Genomic DNA, 15,168 nt, shown 5'->3' with positions numbered 1-15,168 from the left:
CCGCTGATGCATCTGAAGATGCGATCCGGACCATTTTTCCAGCAGATCCCCCGGAAAGGTTCTTGCGTGAAAGCTACCGAATGGGATCGCTTTGTAAGAAACCACCATTTTTCACAGGATCCTTGTGCAATGATGCACTGATACTTTTCCTGGTTTTAGGAGGTTCCTGACTAGCTCGGATAACTCCCTGGCTTTCTTCTCCGGGAGAAAACATCCTTTTCTGGACTGTGTCCAGAATCATCCCTAGGAACAGTAGACGTGTCGTCGGAAAAAACTGCGATTTTGGAATATTTAGAATCCACTCGTGCTGTCGTAGAACTACTTAAGATAGTGCTACTCCGACCTCCAACTGTTCTCTGGACCTTGCCCTTATCAGGAAAGCGTCCATATTTCTTTTAAGAAGAATCATCATTTCGGCCATTACCTTGGTAAAGACCCGGGGTGCCGTGGACAATCCAAACGGCAGCGTCTGAACTGATAGTGACAGTTCTGTACCACGAACCTGAGGTACCCTTGGTGAGAAGGCAAATTTGGACATGTAGGTAAGCGTCCCTGATATCCAGTGACACCATATCGTCCCCTTCTTGATTTGTATGTAAGTGTTCAAATATTTCAGATCTCACCGAGCCGTCTGGCTTCAGTACCACAATATAGTGTGGAATAATACCCCTTCCCTTGTTGTAGAAGGGGTACTTTGATTATCACCTGCTGGGAATACAGCCTGTGAATTGTTCCCAATACTGCCTCCCTGTCGGAGGGAGACGTTGGTAAAGCAGACTTCAGGAACTTGTGAGGGGGAGACGTCTCGAATTTCCAATGTACACCTGGGATACTACGTGTAGGATCCAGGAGTCCACTTGTGAGTGAGCCCCCTGCGTGCTGAAACTCTTGAGATGACCCCCTACCGCACCTGAGTCCGCTTGTACAGCCCCAGCGTCATGCTGCGGACTTGGCAGAAGTTGTGGAGGGCTTCTGTTCCTGGGAATGGGCTGCCTGCTGCAGTCTTCTTCCCTTTCCTCTACCCCTGGGCAGATATGACTGGCCCTTTTGCCCGCCTGCCCTTATGGGGACGAAAGGACTGAGACTGAAAAGACTGTGTCCTTTTCTGCTGAGATGTGACTTGGGGTAACAAAAGGTGGATTTTTCAGCTGTTGCCATGGCCACCAGGTCCGATGGACCGCCCCTTTATACGGCAATACTTCCATGTGCCGTCTGGAATCTGCATCACCTGACCACTGTCGTGTCTTCGTCTGGCAGATATGGACATCACATTTACTCTTGATGCCAGAATGCAAATATCCCTCTGCGCATCTCGCATATATAGAAATGCATCTATAGTCAATAAAATCTTGTCCCTGTCAAGGGTATCAATATTTTCAGTCAGGAAATCCGACCAAGCCCCCTCAGCGCTGCACATCCAGGCTGAGGCGATTGCTGGTCGTAGTATAACACCAGTATGTGTGTATATACTTTTAGGATATTTTTCAGCTTCCTATCAGCTGGCTCCTTGAGGGCTGCCGTATCTGGAGACGGTAACGCCCCTTGTTTTTATAAGCGTGTGAGCGCCTTATCCACCCTAAGGTGTGTTTCCCAACTCGCCCTAACTTCTGACGGGAAAGGGTATACCGCCAATAATTTTCTATCGGAGGAAACCCACGTATCATCACACACTTCATTTAATTTATCTGATTCAGGAAAAACTACAAGTAGTTTATTCACACCCTACATAATACCCTTATTTCTGGTACTTGTAGTATCAGAAATATGTAACACCTCCTTCATTGCCCTTAACATGAAACGTGTGGCCCTAAAGGAAAATACGTTTGTTTCTTCACCGTCGACACTGGAGTCAGTGTCCGTGTCTGTGTCTGTGTCGACCGACTGAGGTAAATGGGCGTTTTTACAAGCCCCTGACGGTGTCTGAGACGCCTGGACAGGTACTAATTTGTTTGCCGGCCGTCTCATGTCGTCAACCGACCTTGCAGCGTGTTGACATTATCACGTAATTCCTAAATAAGCCATCCATTCCAGTGTCGACTCCCTAGAGAGTGACATCACCAATACAGGCAATTTGCTCCGCCTCCTCACCAACATCGTCCTCCTACATGTCGACACACACGTACCGACACACATCACACACACAGGGAATGCTCTGATAGAGGACAGGACCCCACTAGCCCTTTGGGGAGACAGAGGGAGAGTTTGCCAGCACACACCAAAAACGCTATAATTATACAGGGACAACCCCTTATACAAGTGTTTTCCCTTATAGCATTTTTATATATGTAATCATATCGCCAAATAAGTGCCCCCCCTCTCTGTTTTAACCCTGTTTCTGTAGTGCAGTGCAGGGGAGAGCCTGGGAGCCTTCCTCACAGCAGAGCTGAGCAGGAAAATGGCGCCGTGTGCTGAGGAGAATAGGCCCCGCCCCCTTTTTGGCGGGCTCTTCTCCCGGAGTTTGTGAGATCTGGCAGGGGTTAAATACATCCATATAGCCTCAAGGGCTATATGTGATGTATTTTAGCCATAAAAAGGTATTATACATTGCTGCCCAGGGCGCCCCCCCCAGCGCCCTGCACCCTCAGTGACAGTTGGTGACTGTTGGTGAAGTGTGCTGACAACAATGGCGCACAGCTGCAGTGCTGTGCGCTACCTTATGAAGACTGAAAGTCTTCTGCCGCCTGTTTCTGGACCTCTTCAACTTCGGCATCTGCAAGGGGGGTCGGCGGCACGGCTCCGGGACCGGACTCCATGGCTGGGCCTGTGTTCGATCCCTCTGGAGCTAATGGTGTCCAGTAGCCTAAGAAGCAAATCCATCCTGCACGCAGGTGAGTTTACTTCTGTCCCCTAAGTCCCTCGTAGCAGTGAGCCTGTTGCCAGCAGGACTCACTGAAAATAAAAAACCTAACTTAAACTTTTATTCTAAGCAGCTCAGGAGAGCCACCTAGATTGCACCCTTCTCGTCGGGCACAAAAATCTAACTGAGGCTTGGAGGAGGGTCATAGGGGGAGGAGCCAGTGCACACCACCTGATCCTAAAGCTTTTATTATTGTGCCCTGTCTCCTGCGGAGCCGCTATATCCCCATGGTCCTTACTGAGTCCCAGCATCCACTAGGACGTCAGAGAAATATTGAAAAATCCAAAATTGGTGTCAGGGCTGGTTCTAGACCTTGTGAATCTCAGGGTGAAACTTTCTTTTGGGCGCCCGTCATGTTTAAAACAGGGACAGTGCGCGCCAAGGGAGCGCATCAAAAATATGGGGAGATTATGCCATAGTAGAGTCGCTTATAAATGTTACTCTGCAGCTTCTTATGCAGAAAGAGGTGCTGCAGCAGCCTGGGGCAGAGACGGGTGCTGCAGCACCCGAGGCAGAAAGGGGTGCTGCTGCAGCCGGGGCACAGATAGGTGCTGCAGCACCTGGGGAAGAAAAAGGTGCTGCAGCAGCTGGAATAGAGAGATGCCGCAATAGCTGGGACAAACAGAAGTGATGCAGTAGCCGGGGCAGAAAGAGGTGCTGCAGCAGGCGGGGCAGAGAGTGGTGTAGTAACCCTGCTGCACAGCTACAAGCAGACAGTGAGATATATAAGGAGGACGGCAGAGCTCCGGCATGTGTCGGCTGTCAGTGTCTCCTGCTGACTCCTCTGACCTGCCCTGCTCCCTACCTAGTCTCAGAGTCGGAGTCAGTGTGGTATAGCGGGCAGAAGGAGGGGGTGAGCAGGCGGTGGTGCGCCCTCTAACTTTTCCGGCACCCGGAGCTTTCGCTCCACGGGAGCCATCCTCGCTACACCCCTGGGGTTACTGTACATAAACCAGAAGGCGCAATGAGATGCCACAGGGCTTGAGGTATAACGTGACATACCTGTGAGTGGTCATTTCTTAGTAAATGCAGCTGTATGAGATATACGGGACATGTTTCTGAGTCTTGGAGAGGGTTGTTACAGATCTCAGACCACAAACAAAGATACTGACCAGTGAGTGGATGAGGGTCTTAATAGCATCCTGGGTGAGAAAGGGTCTGATCCTGGAGATGTTTTTGAGATGGAAATGGCAGGTTTTTGAGAAGTGCTGAATGTGTGGTTTGAAGGAGAGGGAGGAGTCAAGGATTACACCAAGACAGCGTACCTGGGGGCTAGAGGAGATAGTAATGCCATCAATAGATAATGAGATTGTAGGAGGTGAGGTTATGCGGGAGGGAGGGAGGGAAGATGATCAGCTCGGTCTTAGACATGTTAAGTTTAAGAAAGCGCTGGGACATCCAGAAAGAGATAGCAGAGAGACAGTTGGAGATACGAGTGAGGAGAGCAGGGGAGAGGTCTGGAGAGGAAAGATAGATTTGAGGATCCTCAGCGTAAACATGATGGCCCTCATTCCGAGTTGTTCGCTCGGTAAATTTCATCGCATCGCAGCGATTTTCCGCTTAGTGCGCATGCGCAATGTCCGCACTGCAACTGCGCCAAGTAAATGTGCTATGAAGTTAGTATTTTTACTCACGGCTTTTTCATCGCTCAGGCGATCGTAGTGTGATTGACAGGAAATGGGTGTTACTGGGCGGAAACAGGCCGTTTTATGGGCGTGTGGGAAAAAACGCTACAGTTTCCGGAAAAAACGCAGGAGTGGCCGGAGAAACGGGGGAGTGTCTGGACGAACGCTGGGTGTGTTTGTGACGTCAAACCAGGAACGACAAGCACTGAACTGATCGCAGATGCCGAGTAAGTCTGGAGCTACTCTGAAACTGCTAAGTAGTTTGTAATCGCAATATTGCGAATACATCGTTCGCAATTTTAAGAAGCTAAGATTCACTCCCAGTAGGCGGCGGCTTAGCGTGAGCAACTCTGCTAAAATCGCCTTGCGAGCAAACAACTCGGAATGACCTCCGATATGTAGCGCCCAGCGCTTATGACAGGCAGCAAATGTGAAATTGGACACCGGACATTTTGTGTTTAGAGACTACATCTCCCAGACAGCCTTGGGTTTCAGAGGATATACAGAGAGACACGCAGAGGCTGTCGGGGGGTGGAGAAACAGGGCATGGGGAGGGGGGAGTTGAGAATGGAATGCTTTTGTCCAGAGGAGTGGAGGAGGAGATGGCCAAGGAGGGAGAAGGAACCATGTCTGGAATATAGCAAGATGCAGCTGACAATGACTGGAGAATACTGGGGAAGAAGTCCACGTGACTGTACAGAAAGAGCCCTACGGAGAGGGAGAACCCCAGTCTGATGAAGTTAAGTGGCCTACAGAGGATAATGCATTTCAAACCTTCCTTTTCGACCCCTGGAGAGGACAGTTTGCAGAGGGACACACTTTGGAGGAATGTGAGATAAGTAACGGTTTACAGTGTTATGTGTCTTGGTAAAGACTGATAAATAGTAGCTAACAAAGTGTGTGATTTCACCAAGAATCAGTTTGTGGAACTACAAGTACCAGCATTGCTGAAAGTGCCAATTGGAACCTGTTAAAGTACCTTTTCAGTCAAGCTATAGCATGCAGAAGATAAGGAACTCTGAAATAACAGTGCACTATAGTGGGGGATGTATTGTCTAATGCTGTATGTGGTATGTGTGAAATTCCTTGTTATACTGCTGTTTTAAGTTGTCATTACCCAGTCAGTGATTGCAAAGGCCAGGGTTTTATCTGCATACAAAAGGGAAGTTCAGGAAGGGACAGACAGACAGGAGAAAGCAGATTCATGTATTATGTTCATTTTTCTTATTACTGCATTATACACCCTTTAGATATGTGTGTGCATTACTGACCAACATGTTCCTATGCCTTTAGTATATGTCCTCTTTTATTGATCTACTATAGTCCCTTGTATATAAATGCATAAAAGCATTTGCTATTCCAGACCCTTTAATAAATGTGCCAGAGTGGCTTTTGCAACATATTTGTGTGATATATTCCTGTAGTGGGGTCGGTCTAAGCACGTGGTGGGCAGAGGGTTTCCCGAGTCTCCCTCTGGTGTTTCCAAAATTTAACACTTCCCAGAAGAGCACGTCACGTCAAGATTCGGGTGGAGGCACTAATACCAAGAGGTGAGAAGCATTGCAAAGCGGGAAGAGTTTAAATACACACCATTACCCAGAAAGCCCAGGTAAAGGGGTGTTACAGTGGAGTGCACTGCTGAGATTCGTACAGCTAACTCAGAATTTGCTTACCAGGCGGGCGCCATGGCTAGTTTGAAGCCAGAAGAAGTATATGGTTGGTGTGAACAACTATCCAAAGATTCAGAATGCTGTTTTGTTTTGTGCGGTGAACTGCAGGAAGTTCCAGATGAGGAGGTTACCAAGATGATTGCAGATCGGACAGGGATGCAGAGGCCAAATGTACTGGGCAGGAGGGATGATGCTGTGCTGCTAGAGAGCGATGCTGTGTTGGAGAGAGGATTGATCCCTGCTGTTTTTTTATATGAGGGAAGCAAACGTTGGAGTGTAGTGTTGCCTCATAAGCCAAGTGAGGGGATGAGAGTTGCCCAAGAATCAAGTCCTACTGAAGAGAGGGCAAGGAGCCCCATTGTACAGTCCCCTGACATTCGAAGACAAGATGATTCACCTCTGGGCCTAGATGGAGCCTCTGACATGCAGAGTCGATTATTTTTGGTCGCTATGAATAAACTCGTGGAGCAACTGGGAAGAAACCAGTATGATGGTGGATATAGGAGATTGAGACCTTTCTCAGGTGTCCAACCTGTTCCAACTGGAGAAGATGCCTATGAGGTGTGGAAAGACACTGCAATCCAGTACATGGAAGAGTGGCACTGTCCTGAGACTGCAAAGAGACAACGGATAGTGGAGAGTTTACGTGGTCCAGCAATGGAGATTGTGCAGGCCACTCGTCGGAGTGACCCTAATGCTACTGCACGGAACTATCTAGCGGCTCTGGAAAGAGAGTTTGGAACATCAGAAGATGCCACTGACCTCCTTTACAAGTTAAGAAACACCTGTCAAGAGCCGGGGGAGAGATTGTCCAAATATCTATACCGCCTGGACAAGCTAATTTACCGCATTGTGGAAAAAGGGGGAATGACCCTCAGTGAAGTAGATGGGAGTCGCCTGCAACAGTTACTAAGAGGAGCACTGTCTTTAGACCCAGTTGCATTGAAGCTCCGGGGAGACTCTACTAGAAACCCAGCTCCTTCTTTCAACCAGCTAATCGATGAAGTCAAACAAGAGGAAGCTATAATCGAAGCTAGAGATGGTGTGGCCAAAAAGATAAAGACTGTTAGCCTGAAGCAGGAAACCAGTGCAAAAGAGGTGGAGTTACTGAAGATCCTTCAAGTGCAGAAGGAACAGATAGACCGTCTGTTAGCCCTTCAGACAGCTAGGGAGGCCCCAAGGCCTTCGCATCCATCATCTCCAATACAACTAGAGAGTCGAGGTGACCCCAGAAGATGTTTTGAGTGCGGTCGGCCTGGACATATAGCTAGACAGTGTCCAGCCAGATGGAATCAGAGGTCATCATATAAGCAATCCCCACCACCTGAACAGCCTTCGGGAAACGAGAAAGGGGGACCAGAAGACCCCACCCTGGCCCCCTAAAGAAAGTTAGTACCAATGCTGTGGGGAACTCACCTGCTACCTGGAATATATTGCCACCTGGCCTAGTCGGTCCAGCGCCTCACGTGACTGCCTTATTGAATGGACAGAGGTGTACGGCTCTACTGGATAGTGGTTCCCAGGTGTCCATTGTGTTCGAGAAGTGGTTTCGTGAGAATCTGTCTGATGTCAAGGTACATCCATTGTCTGGGCTGACCATCTGGGGCCTCAGTGAACAGAGCTATCCATATCTTGGATACATCACAGTGGACCTCAAGTTCCCAAGAGAAGTGGCTGGGATTGAAAAAGAAGTGCAAGTAGTCGCCCTTGTGTGTCCCGATCCAGAAGAAGAGGATAGAGATGTGCAAGCTATCATAGGAACCAATGCCCATTTGTTCAATACACTAGCCCAATGGTGCAGAGAGGAGGGTGGAAAGGAATATTACCAGACGCTCACCATTCATCCTGTATGCCTGGCGGCCTATCGAAAAAAGGAGGCAGAAGAAGCTCAGAAAAAGAGTGTGTTGGTTGCAGACAGTTTCCAACCATGCTTTGAAGGTACAGATGCCATGAAAGCCGATCTAGACAGACTGATCAAAGAAATGTTAGAGAGGAGAGATGTTTTCTCCCTAGGAGATTGGGACCTAGGGCTGGCTAGAGGGGTCCAACATAAGATTCGTCTTACTGATGAAAAACCTTTTCGAGAAAGGTCACGAAGATTGGCCCCTGCGGATTTGTATGATGTAAGAAGTCATCTGAAAGGTCTACTGGAGAATGATGTCATTGAAAAATCAGAGAGTCCCTATGCCTCTCCAATAGTGGTGGCTCGTAAGAAGAATGGTGATATCCGGATGTGTGTGGACTACCGAACTCTTAACAAGCGAACAGTGCCAGACCAGTACACAGTGCCTAAAGTTGATGAGGCACTTGACTGTCTGCAAGGAAGCAAATGGTTCTCTGTGCTAGACCTCAGGAGTGGGTACTACCAGATTCTAATGAGTCCGGGAGATGCTGAGAAGACAGCCTTCATATGCCCTGAAGGATTCTTTCAGTTCAAGAGAATGCCACAGGGGGTAAAAGGTGCCCCAGCCACCTTTCAGAGGTGCATGGATGAGACCGTGGGGGACATGAATTTCCGTGAGGTAATCGTGTATCTGGATGACTTGATTGTTTTTGGGAGGACTCTACAAGAACATAACGAGAGATTGCTCAAAGTACTTGACCGATTGAAGAGTAAAGGGCTAAAGCTATCTTTAGAAAAGTGTCGACTATGCCAGAAGCAAGTCAAGTATGTTGGGCACATTGTCAGCAGAGAAGGGATCTCCACTGACCCAGCCAAAGTAGAAGCTGTGGAAGAGTGGCCACGGCCCACAAAACTAAAGGAACTGAGGTCTTTTCTGGGGTTCTGTGGGTACTACAGAAGATTTGTTCCAGGATATTCGAAACTAGCCAAGCCTTTGACAGAATTAACCAAAGGGTACCCACCAGTGAAGGGGTGGATGACCCAGCAAGGAAATAAACACTTTCTCCGTGTTAATGACCTATTTGGGGAAAGATGGACAGAAGAGTGTGAAACTGCATTCAAGAGATTGAAGGAGGGTCTTACCCAGTCTCCAGTGCTCGCCTATGCAAACCCTGACCTTCCATACATTCTTCATGTAGATGCATCATTTGATGGACTCGGAGGAGTACTTTACCAAGAACAAGAAGGCCAGATGAGGCCTGTGCACTATGTTAGCCGAGGCCTATCACCCAGCGAAAAGAATTACCCTGTGCACAAGCTGGAATTCTTGGCATTAAAATGGGCCATTGTCGACCGTCTGCATGATTATTTGTATGGTGCTACATTTGAAGTCCATACTGACAACAATCCGTTGACATACATCCAGACTACAGCAAAGTTGGATGCCACAGGACATCGATGGCTGGCAGCTTTGGCTGTGTATGACTTCACGCTGAAGTACCGACCTGGCAAAGGAAACATTGATGCTGATGCTTTGTCCAGGTTGGCTGGAAGACATGCGGAATCACCTGAAGAAGAGTGGGTTGAAGTGCCTGCTCCAGAAGTAAGAGGTATGTGCCATGAAGGAAGAGTGGCGGTGCCACCTGTGAGAGAATGTGTCACTGCATTGGGACTTTCAGAAGCGGCACTGCCCAAACATTATTGCTGGCTGAGTCAGTTTGAACTGGGTGATCTGCAGAGGATCAGTAGGAAACAGCTGAAAAGTGATCAACTAGAAGATCTGTCCCTAGGAGCGGTCTATTGGATGATAAAGAACAATGAGAGGTTGGGGCCAAAGGCCCTTAAAACAGAAGAAGCCATCTTACTGCACAGGCAAAGAGAATTTCTGATGGTCAGAGGAGGCCTCCTTTATAGGGAATCTACCCACCGAGATGGTAGAGTAAGAAGACAGTTGGTTCTGCCAAATAAACATCGTGATTCTATACTGAATGCCCTACATGACCAACATGGGCACTTAGGTGTTGAGAAAACAAGCGGGTTGATTGCCGATCGGTTCTATTGGCCAAGGATGGAGACTGATATTGAAAAATATTGCAGAAATTGTGGGACTTGCATTCTGCGTAAAACACTGCCCGAAAGAGCTGCACCATTGAAAAACATTTCGAGTGATGGGCCACTAGAGCTGGTGTGTATTGATTTCCTTTCTGTAGAGCCAGATGAAAGCAACACAGCACATATTCTCGTCGTGACAGATCATTTCACTCGGTACGCCCAGGCCTACCCAGCCAAAGATCAAAAGGCCACAACTGTTGCCAAGATTCTATGGGAGAAATTCTTTGTGCATTATGGACTTCCAGCCCGGATACATTCTGATCAAGGAAGAGATTTTGAGAGTCGGCTGATAAAAGAGATCTGCGAATTGTGCGGGATACAGAAGTCGAGGACGACACCATTCCATCCACAAGGGGACCCGCAGCCAGAGAGATTCAATCGAACCCTTCTCAACATGATGGGCACTTTGGGCACTGCCAGGAAGGCACACTGGAGTAGGCACATCAGTCAGTTAGTACATGCATATAACTGCACAAAAAATGAGTCAACTGGATACTCACCATACCTCCTTATGTTTGGAAGAGAAGCCCGACTGCCTGTAGACATTTGTTTCGGAATAATGGAGGTTTCCCACTCGGGGGAGACACATTTACAGTATGTGCAGAGACTGCGAGAAGAACTGAGACATGCTCACAAGTTGGCTCAAGAAGCTTCTACTAAGTCTGGTTTGAGAAACAAGACTCGATATGACAGTCGTGTGAAAGAGAATGTGCTGGGGATAGGAGACAGAGTACTGCTCCGCTACCTGGGAATACCAGGAAAGCATAAATTGGCAAATCGATGGAGAGAAGAACCCTATGAAGTGGTGGCCAAAATGTCTGGGGCACCTGTTTACCGTGTAAGGCCTGAAGGACAAACAGGGCCCATAAAGACTTATCACCGTCAACACCTATTACCGATTGGGAGAGATGTGAGGTTCAAGACCGAGCATGCTGTTGAGACCACCGAGAGGGTGCCCTGGAGGAAGCCAGGAAGACTGAGGTCTACCAGGAGAGAGGAAACTAGAGATTATAAAGAGACAGATTGCAGTGAGGATGAATGGGGGTATGATTCTCCCACTACGAAAAATGAGACTGTCATTCAAAGTCATGAGGTCACTAGACCCCACAGGTCTACTGAGAGAGCTACAGGAGAGCCAACAGGAGAACAGGTGTGCAGGTTGGAGGAGGTCGTACCTGAAGTAACGGTGGAAGTTAGAGAACCTGAGGGACAGGCTCAGGACCAACCAGAAGAGAGAGATGTTGGGGGAGAGGCTGAACAACCAGAAAGGGTGTCAGAGGGAGATGAGGGAGCCCTTCCAGCTATTAGCCGACCCAGACGCACCACTAGGGCCCCTATGATATTTACTTATGATGAGTTAGGAAGGGCCACTGAAGTGCCCAGGGTGGTTCACCCTCACTGGGTCTACCCTTGGCCTTATTTGGGGCCCACCCCTGTCATCGTAGGAGCTTGTCAGGGTATGTGTGGATGTGTAAACAGACAGAATGGTTTAACACATATTCCTTTTCAGGGTGTGGAACAGGCTCATCACTTTGTCAGCGGATTGCCAGTCCCACAGGGGGAGTATGTAGCGCCCAGCGCTTATGACAGGCAGCAAATGTGAAATTGGACACCGGACATTTTGTGTTTAGAGACTACATCTCCCAGACAGCCTTGGGTTTCAGAGGATATACAGAGAGACACGCAGAGGCTGTCGGGGGGTGGAGAAACAGGGCATGGGGAGGGGGGAGTTGAGAATGGAATGCTTTTGTCCAGAGGAGTGGAGGAGGAGATGGCCAAGGAGGGAGAAGGAACCATGTCTGGAATATAGCAAGATGCAGCTGACAATGACTGGAGAATACTGGGGAAGAAGTCCACGTGACTGTACAGAAAGAGCCCTACGGAGAGGGAGAACCCCAGTCTGATGAAGTTAAGTGGCCTACAGAGGATAATGCATTTCAAACCTTCCTTTTCGACCCCTGGAGAGGACAGTTTGCAGAGGGACACACTTTGGAGGAATGTGAGATAAGTAACGGTTTACAGTGTTATGTGTCTTGGTAAAGACTGATAAATAGTAGCTAACAAAGTGTGTGATTTCACCAAGAATCAGTTTGTGGAACTACAAGTACCAGCATTGCTGAAAGTGCCAATTGGAACCTGTTAAAGTACCTTTTCAGTCAAGCTATAGCATGCAGAAGATAAGGAACTCTGAAATAACAGTGCACTATAGTGGGGGATGTATTGTCTAATGCTGTATGTGGTATGTGTGAAATTCCTTGTTATACTGCTGTTTTAAGTTGTCATTACCCAGTCAGTGATTGCAAAGGCCAGGGTTTTATCTGCATACAAAAGGGAAGTTCAGGAAGGGACAGACAGACAGGAGAAAGCAGATTCATGTATTATGTTCATTTTTCTTATTACTGCATTATACACCCTTTAGATATGTGTGTGCATTACTGACCAACATGTTCCTATGCCTTTAGTATATGTCCTCTTTTATTGATCTACTATAGTCCCTTGTATATAAATGCATAAAAGCATTTGCTATTCCAGACCCTTTAATAAATGTGCCAGAGTGGCTTTTGCAACATATCCGTGTGATATATTCCTGTAGTGGGGTCGGTCTAAGCACGTGGTGGGCAGAGGGTTTCCCGAGTCTCCCTCTGGTGTTTCCAAAATGTAACACTTCCCAGAAGAGCACGTCACGTCAAGATTCGGGTGGAGGCACTAATACCAAGAGGTGAGAAGCATTGCAAAGCGGGAAGAGTTTAAATACACACCATTACCCAGAAAGCCCAGGTAAAGGGGTGTTACAGATATTTTAAGTCAAAAGAGATAATGAGCTTACCTAATGAGGTTGTGCAGAGAGAGAAAAGGAGAGGCCCAAGAACAGAACCTTGGGGAACACCTACTGGTAGAGGAAGTGGGGGGAGGTGGAGTCATGAGAGGAGACAGAGAAGGAATGGTCAGAGAGGTAGGAGGACAGCCAGGAGGGGGCAGTATCACTCAAACCAATGCAGTGAAGGATTTGCAGGAGAAGAGGGTGGTCTACAGCGTCAAAAGCAGCAGAGAGGTCAAGAAGAATAAGCAGAGAGTAGTGGTAACTCGCACCTAATACGATTGACCCCTATAAAAAATAAAACATTCTAAATAGATGCAGCGCTAAAGACTCCTGCAAATAACAATAGTGAATGATTGTATAAAGAGTCACAGTATTACATAATGGAGTAGCTAATATAAATGAATACACAACCCAATTGGGGATGCACGTTATGCAGAGTACCACCCTTTGTAGACAGGCTGGGAGTTTGCAGGGTGAAGGTTCCACAGTACTTACCAGCTCGGGAAGTAATACTCCTGCTTTCCCGATGCCCAGTGCCGTATATACTGTACGTCTATACATTGCTGGTCCCTGGACCCAAGTTTTATACTTTATTCAAGAAATATAAATTCAGACAACTAAACGCTCCTCGCGTGGCAGCAATCGGCGCCAACCCTGGGTCTCAGCGCTCCTGGCGATCCTGTAACTCTAGTTGCGCTCATTTCTCGCTACATGTACCGTCAGTGGCGGCGTGTAACGGGGTGATTTGGGCCCAAACCATACACAATAAAACTCAGGGGTGAAAGTGTCACCCTAATGAGATTGAGGGACCTGCTCTTTATTCAGCCTCCTGTTAATTCGGTATCCAACTCACTGCAAGTGGCAGCCGTGGGTTCCTAATAGAGGAACACCTCAGTATTGCTCCAAAAAGCCCTAACACTGACACGTTCCCCGCTAGTACAGTAAGTAGCACGGGAGGTTTACAGGCGGCAATGTGGGTGCGCATGTGTGACCTGAGCTCGCGCCTGCGCACAGAGACGGTCGGAGGAGGCGGTGGGATCAGGGGGATTGCGCTTTGCATTCCGGTTGTCATTGGTTTGTGAATATCCAGAGGACACATAGGGCCAGTAATGGTGAATGAGCCCATGGCTTAAGACATCATGGTCCAGATGTAGTAGGCCTTGTAAGTGATAACGTGGAGAGAGATAAACTACCAACTAGCTCCTGTCATTTTTCAAACACAGACTGTAACATGGCAGGTAGGAGCTGATTGACTGTCACTTTATCTCTCTCCAAGGCATAATACATCTCACCGACAGCCTGTAACATGGCAGGTAGGAGCTGATTGACTGGAACTTTATCTCTCTCCAAGGCATAATACATCTCACCGACACACTGTAACATGGCAGGTAGGAGCTGATTGACTGTCACTTTATCTCTCTTCAAGGCATAATACGTCTCACCGACAGCCTGTAACATGGAAATTAGGAGAGGATTGGCTGGTACTTTATACTTTATCTCTCTCCACGGCTTAGTACATCTGCCAGGGAAACTAGTTTTTCTGCATGTGTATCCTGTCCATTCAGCTTAATGAGGTTGGGGTGTGGAGGATATTGTATATTGGGCCGACGTTTCAGATGTTTATTGCAATAACTTAGAGTATGAGTCTCCCTGGGTGTGTAATAAGACATACACCGGGATTGCTCAATGACTGGCCACGGCTGGGGGATTTTGGTAGTTATAATGAATGCAGGAATTACCTGGTGCGAGAAATGGCAGAAATGAAAGTCCAGTTGTCAGTAGCAACAGCGATGTATGACAGTGTCTGTTATTCCCCTGCATCGCTTATTACTGAGCACCTTCTCCTGTTATACACAGACCGGCAGTCACACATCGCCTGCACTGATCCGTTCTGATGGGCCAGTCCTTGGTGTATATATATATATATATATATATATGGTGATATAGCACTAGCCAGGGTAAGGTTTGTGAGGTCCCTAGACAACTAGCTTAGCAAGGTGATTGGGTGATTGACAGGAAGAGGGCATTTGTGGGTGGTAACTGAGCGTTTTCAGGGAGTAACAGGAAAAACGCAGACGTTCCCAAGCGTTTTCAGGGAAGGTCTGTGACGTCATCTCCGGTGTGTGACGTCATCAGCCTGATGTGATCACACTGTACTGTACTGGGTTGCACACAGACTGCACACAGTGGATTTTTGCAACTCTGCGTACACATGCGATCGCACACTTGCACAGCGAATT

The sequence above is a fragment of the Pseudophryne corroboree genome, chromosome 1 (genome assembly GCF_028390025.1).
Source record: "Pseudophryne corroboree isolate aPseCor3 chromosome 1, aPseCor3.hap2, whole genome shotgun sequence".
NCBI lineage: Eukaryota > Metazoa > Chordata > Amphibia > Anura > Myobatrachidae > Pseudophryne > Pseudophryne corroboree.
The sequence above is the reverse complement of the archived record's forward strand: the minus strand, read 5'-3'. Positions refer to the sequence as shown.